This window comes from Microtus ochrogaster, unplaced genomic scaffold (genome assembly GCF_000317375.1).
Source record: "Microtus ochrogaster isolate Prairie Vole_2 unplaced genomic scaffold, MicOch1.0 UNK10, whole genome shotgun sequence".
Classification (NCBI taxonomy): domain Eukaryota; kingdom Metazoa; phylum Chordata; class Mammalia; order Rodentia; family Cricetidae; genus Microtus; species Microtus ochrogaster.
Genome location: NW_004949108.1, coordinates 7,647,064 through 7,654,586, shown reverse-complemented (window position 1 = coordinate 7,654,586; position 7,523 = coordinate 7,647,064). Strand labels below are relative to the sequence as shown.

Below are 7,523 nucleotides of genomic sequence, written 5' to 3'. Positions count from 1 at the left end.
AGTGAGGTTGAGGTCACAGAGGCAGAAGTCATAGTGTTATTGAAGAGGTCACACCGAGACAGTTGGCATTTTCTAGAAATGATTTTGGAGTAGATGCAGTCACTTAGGAGAGGTGAGGGTGTGTAGTAAAAACACATGAATGAGATGGGTGTGGGCTTTTCAGGACAAGTTGTACTTTAGTATCTTAAGAGTTGCCTTATATATTTTGGACCTTTATTTTTTATTTTTGGGTGTTGCTGAGAATTGAACTTAGAGTGTCATGCATCTAGGAATACTGCAGAGCTGGATCACCATCCTGAATTTGGTGACTTTCAAAATTGCATCTCTATTGTGCTTACTATTATTTGAAATGTGTATGTACACGAGGGTGCTCACCCTTGAGCAGGTATGGAGACAAAGTTCACCTATGGTGTTCTCTTCTGCTCGTCATGGCAATTTTTTGAGATCTGGTCCATCAGTGAACTTGGAACTTGCTATTTCAGCGGCACTAGCTGGCCAGTGCGTTTTTAGGATCTGCTTGTCTATACTTGCTCTCTCCCTAGTGCTGTGGTCATAGGGCATGAGCCATCTATCCAGCTTTTCCCATGGGGGCTGAGGATCTCAGGTTCTCATGCATGCTTAGCCTGTTCTTTACCCATCTTGTCAGTCCTAGGAATTTACATGTATGTACTGGAGACCCTAGGCTAGTACCTGATGTGTAGTGGGAAGAAATATAGACTAAAAAGACAAAGCCAGTAATCAAAAGTCAAATGAGTCCTTTCTGTAGTAGATCTCAAGGGAGTTAAGATGTGTTTTGGCAGTGAACTGTTTTTGATCTTGTGAGATTCTCAGGCAGGTACAGGTTCACAGCTGACAAATAAACAAGGTTAAAACCACAGGATACATACACTTAGGCATTGCCCTTATTTTAATATTCCTAGCAATTTTAGATATTTGTATAAAAAAGGAATATTATCTCTACATAGGACATCTTTTTGGAATATGTGTAAAATTCTCAACTCTCATCTCCAAGAAATTTCACCTAGACTCTTCGTTGAGGCCTCCTTTCTCTTCCAAAGTCCTCTTAACTTTCCTGTCCTTATCCTAGATCACAGTATTTCGCCCCTCCCTCCCTCCCTCCCTCCCTCCCCTGCACCTTCTTCTCACTTCTTTTGTCATTGGAGGATCCTTCAAACATTGGAGTAGTCATATGCATCTTGGGTAACAAACTCCTATGCGCTGTTTTGTATTTTATTGTATCCTTGTTTGAAAGCTGTGTATTCAAATGAAATAGCTCACATGCAGAGGTTTTGAAAGTAACAATGAAGAAATTACTCTTCCTATGGTATGTGGTTTTCTTTAGACATTATATTATTTGTGCTGAATTTTGGTTATATGATGAATAGGATATAAAGACATCATTACCCCTCATACTATTTCAAATCTGTGAGCACTTTAAACATATACAGGGTTCCAGTTAGTAATGCCCACCTGTACACTTGCTGAGTCTTTCGGAATGTTTCAGGTTTGTAGTTGAAAATTCAGATGTCATCTATTTGTATCTTTATTCTGGCAGTGGTTTCCTTGGTATAGTTAATAGACCAAATAAGATTGGTCAGGGTCTGGTTGGTATTAAGTAATGTGGAATAAAGACTTCATTATTTTCTCAAACAGTTTTGTATTAACCTAGGCCATAAAGGTTAGGAAGCAAGATTTATTGGGCTTTTCTATTTGATTCCTTTTTATTTGGTAGCAGGTGCTTTTTGATGAGAATGGTCCTCATCATGAGTCCTTACATTTTAGCTCTCCAACACCATCACATTTGATAGATATTCTCCCTCCCCTAATGACTTTTTGACAGCCTTGAATATAGTTGACTAGTTTACATGAAAATTCTTAAGCAATTTTGAGTTGGTCTCTTAATTCTTTTTGATGCATGTGACATGTAATGATATCAGCTTGATTGGACTGAGTCACTCCCAGGAGACTAGAAAAGCCCAGGTAGCTGTGTAGGAGGGCTTTCCTGGGATGACTGTATCCTGTGGGAGCTGAGCTGAAATGGTTTGTTGTAGGAGGCCACTTGTTTGTTCCCAGCCACTGAGCCCCGAAATAATCACACAGACACCATATTATTTGCAATACTGTTTAGCCAATAGCTTAAGCGTATTTCTGGCTAACTCTTATCTTAAATTAATCCATCTTCACTAATCTGTGTATTGTCACATGGCTGTGGCTTACCGGATAAAGTTCCATCTGGCGTCTGTGTCCAGTGGGGTCTACGTGGCTTCTCCCTGACTCTGCCTTCCTTCTCCCAGCATTCAGTTTAGTTTTCCCCATCTAGCTCTTCTCTGCCCTGTCAGGCCAAGCCAGTTTCTTTATTCATTAACCAATAAAAACAGCACATAGACAGAAGGACCTCCCAATCAATGGTTGAATGTGTTAATGGTTCCAAATCTGAATAGACTTTTGGGACTCAGTAGGGCTGTAGGTGGGACCTTGTTGGAGGAAGGTGTCTTGGTCTCAGCCCATCATGTTATTCTGCTCTCTTGGCTTTTGTAAATTGGCAGTCCTGCTTTCATCCTGCCCTCTCTCTCTGAGGCTGTGCCTCATCCCAGGCCCAAAGTGTTTGGAGTCAGTGTGAAACCTTTGAAACCACAGACCAAATAAACCTTGTTGTCTTGGATATTTGTGATCGTATCAAAAAGTCTGACTAATAAAATGTAATATTACAAATATGACTTTTGAAAAATAAATAAAGAACGTGCTTATATATTTCTTATTTCTGTAATGCTAATTTATTGTAAGGCTTACTCCATGAATGATTTATTTTTGAGATGTTTCAGCTTTTTCCAGTTGGGTTTATTTTTGACAAAGTTAAAAAAAGATTGCACCAGCCAGGCGGTGGTGGCACACATCTTTAATCCCAGCACTCAGGAGACAGAGGCAGCAGATTTCTGTGAGTTCAAGGCCAGCCTGGTCTGTAAGAGCTACTTCTAGGACAGGCTTCAAAGCTACAGAGAATCCCTGTCTCGAAAAACCAAACCAAACCAAACCAACATTTCCAAAGCACTGCACCTAGGTCTGTGGATGCTGTCCTTTCATTTTTTTCCTTGTGACTTCCCTTACGGCCAATCACGTTATCTCACTCGGCTCCCAGGACCTTCATTGTCTCTGTTTCAAAATTAGAGCCAGCTTTTCATTATGCTGCAGGTAGTAATGGTAGAAGATAATAACTTTATTCTAGTGATGTCTTTACCAATTTCTTGTTGACATTAATCATCTTATATAGAACTTAATCATCTTAATTACATAACTGACTTTTCTGGAAAGTTCTGTAGTGGGAATTCAATTGGACTTCGTGTAATCTTTCTTTCAAACTAGTACTGTGAGATATTCAAATAATTTTCTTTCTCATTTTTATATTTGCATTTGGCAGGAAGACCAGTATTTTGGGTAATTAATTATTAGTATAGTATTATAGCTTACTATTCATTACATCTTGCAATGTTAACTAAAATCACATTTATCTTATATTTACTACTTAGTAATAACTTTATTGCTGTTGTTAGAAATAATATAATGATTAGTACTAAACATTTACTATGTGCTGGGTGCCATTTAAGAATGTATGTACTAGTTTAATATTGTATGTCTGAACTCAGAATGATGCCTTTGGTTAGGTCTTTTTTGGTCTTGGTGCTGTGAGTGGTAACGGCTCTGTGATGGGCTTTCCAACAAGTCTTTGATCATCTTGGCATGTTTAGTGATGATAATCCGAAGTTGTTATATGTGTATTCCAAATTATCCTTATTTTGGAGGCTTTGTTAAATAATAAAAATAAATAGAAGTCTACATCTTAAAAGCAATGCATACAAGTTGGCAATTAGTAGCAATAAGCTGTCTACCCAGCCTTTGGTTCTAAGGCATAGAACATGTACAAAAGAATTTTTGGAAGTCTGCTCTTCGTACAGTTTGCTTGAAATAAAACACTTATATTTAGTGGAAGAAGAATTTGGTGAGAGGATTGTTGACTATAATAGGACTTATTATATTCATTCCTTTCCTGCTGACAGATAAATGCTACCTTCAAATGAAACCAGCATAGTTAATTATTCAGAAAAATATATGAACAGGGCTCAAATTCAAAGAATCCTAAAGTCAAACAAAAGCAGCCATTGCTTTGTAAAGAGAAAACTTTAATCTACTATGTTATTTTTTTTAACTGGGGATGATGCATTTAAATTCTGAATTTAAGTGGAGTGTGTAGAAGAAGAGAAAGATGAACATTGAAGGCATGTGTATGTGCCGCTTTGCGTTCCCAGAGCTTAAGGCTTCCTGTTTAGCTGAGATTTCTACAGTTCAGGGTAGCAGCAATAGGATTTCTGAACTGTAATTTCACATTGGCGATGGACTTAGATGATTAGTATTTTAGAAGTAAACTCAATTAATGAAAAGGTTTTCTCTAAATTTCCTTAAACATTCTGACATTCTGTTTATCTTGTGAGTGATTAAGTTGTTTTGAATTCTGAAGAATAGCTAGTATGTTGCTTTGCTCATCAGTGTGATGTAAGATTGACTAGAAACCCTGTACAGAAGGAGATTTATTCTGGCTTATGCGTGGGATGCAGTCCATTATGGTGGGAAGGGGTGAACATGTGGTAGCTGGTCTTACACAATGGCATTCAGGAAGAAGAAGGGGAGGAGTTGGGAGACAGAGGCTCAGACAGGAAAAGACAGATGGATCAACCACTTTTTTCCAGCAGGCCCTACCTCCTAAAGAGTTCCACATTTTCCCCAAACAGTTGTCATCACCTGGGGACCAAGTGTACCAATGCATGAGTTTGTGGGGGCGTTTTACATCTGAACTGTGGCAGTGAGTTTTAGAGATGGCTCTGTTGTCTTCCCCTCCCCATGTGACATGCCCATCTGTTTTTACAGTCAAATACAAATGCTCTAAACACTTGTGATCCTAAGCATCCTAAACCAGACGTATAGCTTTGCCTTCCGTTGGTGTAATAGTAAGATTAGGAGGGCATTCCGTATCTCATTCTGGTCTGTACTGTGTAGGTATAACTGTTATTGTGAATAGAGTATTTGCTTTTGTTGCCATATTATAGTTCTCACTTTTTATATTATTCATGAGAACCTTTTTAAAATTCTTTGTTGTTCTGTTAATTACTTAACTCAGTAAACACATATTTTTTAGAGTCTGCTAAATGCCAGATACTGTTTTAGTTGCTAAGGATGTAGCAATAGATAAAATAAATAAAAACCCTGTGTTAGTTACTTTTTTGAGTTGCTGTGATAAAACACTTGGATAAAAGCAACCTAAGAGAGAATGGCTTATTTTGCTCTTGATTCTTAGGTACAGCCTATCGTGCCTGAGGAGTTGGGATGGCCGGAGCTTAAAGTGGCTGGTCATGTTTAATCCACAATCAGGATTAATTTTATTTCATTTTATTTCCTCTTTCATAAAATCCAGTGTCTCATTGCAGAGAGCGGTACCATCTGCAGTGGGTGGATCTTTCACCTCAATTAATCAAATAAAGGTAGCCCCAAACATCCTGAGAAGCCTGTTCCCCGTTACTCCAAACCTCAAGTTGACAACTGAGACCAGTCCTCAAGCCTGTCCTGAGGTGTCTTGATTTTGGTTTGGGAAAAGACCCTTTCTTCTCTTAGATACTATTATTTGAGATCACATTAAGAATGTGCTATTCTCTTTGAGCCTATACTGAACTATGATCTTCTAAAAGGGAATATAAAATAATTTGTAGTAACAGCTGCAAGAAAACCAAGCAGCAAAAAGAAGTTTGGCTTGTTTTTCTTTGGCCTGTTCTCTTTCTTTTGAGACAGAGTCTCACTGTGTAGCCTGAGATGACCAGAATGTATCATGTGTTCAGTGTTCGTTTTGACATACCCCGTGCTTGGATTTTGTTTTTCATTGTGTAAGCATTGGTGATCAGATCTGAAAGTAAGCCATGTTTGGTAGAAATTCTTTTCTAAGACTAGTAATTCACTGATTCTGTCACTGGAAGGTGAGGAAAATATTATGGCTGGCTTTTTTTTTTCCTTTGGTGGGTAGGATGAGTGAAGGTATTGCAGTTTAAAAGCACCATGTACTGTTTGGGCCATAGTAAGAGATAAGGAAATACTGAAGAGTATTGCTGGTCATTGCTGACAGGATAAGGAGACAGCAACTGTGCTTTGGTAATAAAATAAGACACATTATTACTAACAGGGCTCTCTGGGTCTCCCTTTCACTGTGGGCCTCTGAGCAGAATTATTTGTGCAGTTTTAATGGGTTTCTTACTCATTTCATTCAACAAATACCCATAAAAGTGACTTTTTTGTCTAAAGTGTATTACACATTCAGCTTGCCTGGCCCAGGACCCTGTCTTTACCTACCATTGTAGTAAGGACTTTTGGGTTTCATATGTCCTCTGTAGAAAATACAAATATCAGTTTGTAACATGTTTTTCTGAAATCTTTTTGAAAACATTTTGTGTAGCTTAAGGAAGCGTGTCTGTTTTGATTTGAAAAGTTATAATAGCTGCTGAGATGTGTTTTTCTGCTTCTCGATTCATTGCACTAATTTGTTGTTCAGTTGGCAGAGTGGGCATCATCATCATCTCCATTCAAATGTTATCTTTCTCACTTTTCATCCCAGCAGTTTGCAATAAAATATTTCTGACATGAATGGGAATAAAATAGTCTATTTGGTGTCAAATGGATAATACTGTGGCTTTTGCCCTGTGTCAGCATCTGACTGATTTCATACTTAAAAATCTGAGCATAAATATGTTCACAGTGTGTCTTTGACACCTGGTTTACTAGTCTAGTCTATTATGTTTTGGCTGAAAGTGGTACTCTTAGTAGAGCAGCTAATCAACTTATTTAATATTGGAGGACCTAGTCTTTGCCTGATTTATTCCTGCAATATCTGGTGGCATGCTGTTGTTGATTGATGAGCCATTACCGCTTCATTCCTAACCCCCTCAGCTCTGCCTCCACTGCAGGACCCTCGGGTACCTTCCTTTTCCTTTTCACATGGAATCTCTTTACCAGTGCAGTTTCCCTGTGTGTATGGAGTGTTTCATGTATAGAGCATGTCTCACAGCATAGGAGCATTTGTCCCTTTTTCCAGGGTAGTGGTACATTTTAGGAAAATGCCACAATTGATAGTCTGAAATATTTTACTAAACTGTACAAGCATGACAATTCAAGTGTTTTTTTCTTTTTAAAGTTTTGTCTTTATTTTTAATTGAGCATGTTTCTATCTTTTACATGGATCTGTTAGAACCAAAGGGGACTCTGCAGATATTGTTTAAAACCCGTCCCTGTTTCTGTTTTCTGTGACTGTTATTTCTAGCTAGTTGCTGTCTATGTTAACATGTTTGTTCACTTCCATTTTCCTTTAAGCGGATTCTTTTAAAAATATGCTATTATGCCGGGCGATGGTGGCGCACGCCTTTAATCCCAGCACTCGGGAGGCAGAGGCAGGCGGATCTCTGTGAGTTCGAGACCAGCCTGGTCTACAGAGCTAG

At 38.5% G+C, this 7,523-nt stretch overlaps 1 protein-coding gene across 3 annotated transcripts in view; it reads left to right on the top strand.

Moving 5' to 3' along the window:
• The window catches only part of Nbas (neuroblastoma amplified sequence), a 313,151-nt gene that overhangs the window by 88,549 nt on the left and 217,079 nt on the right, over positions 1 to 7,523 (top strand). The window lies entirely within an intron of this gene.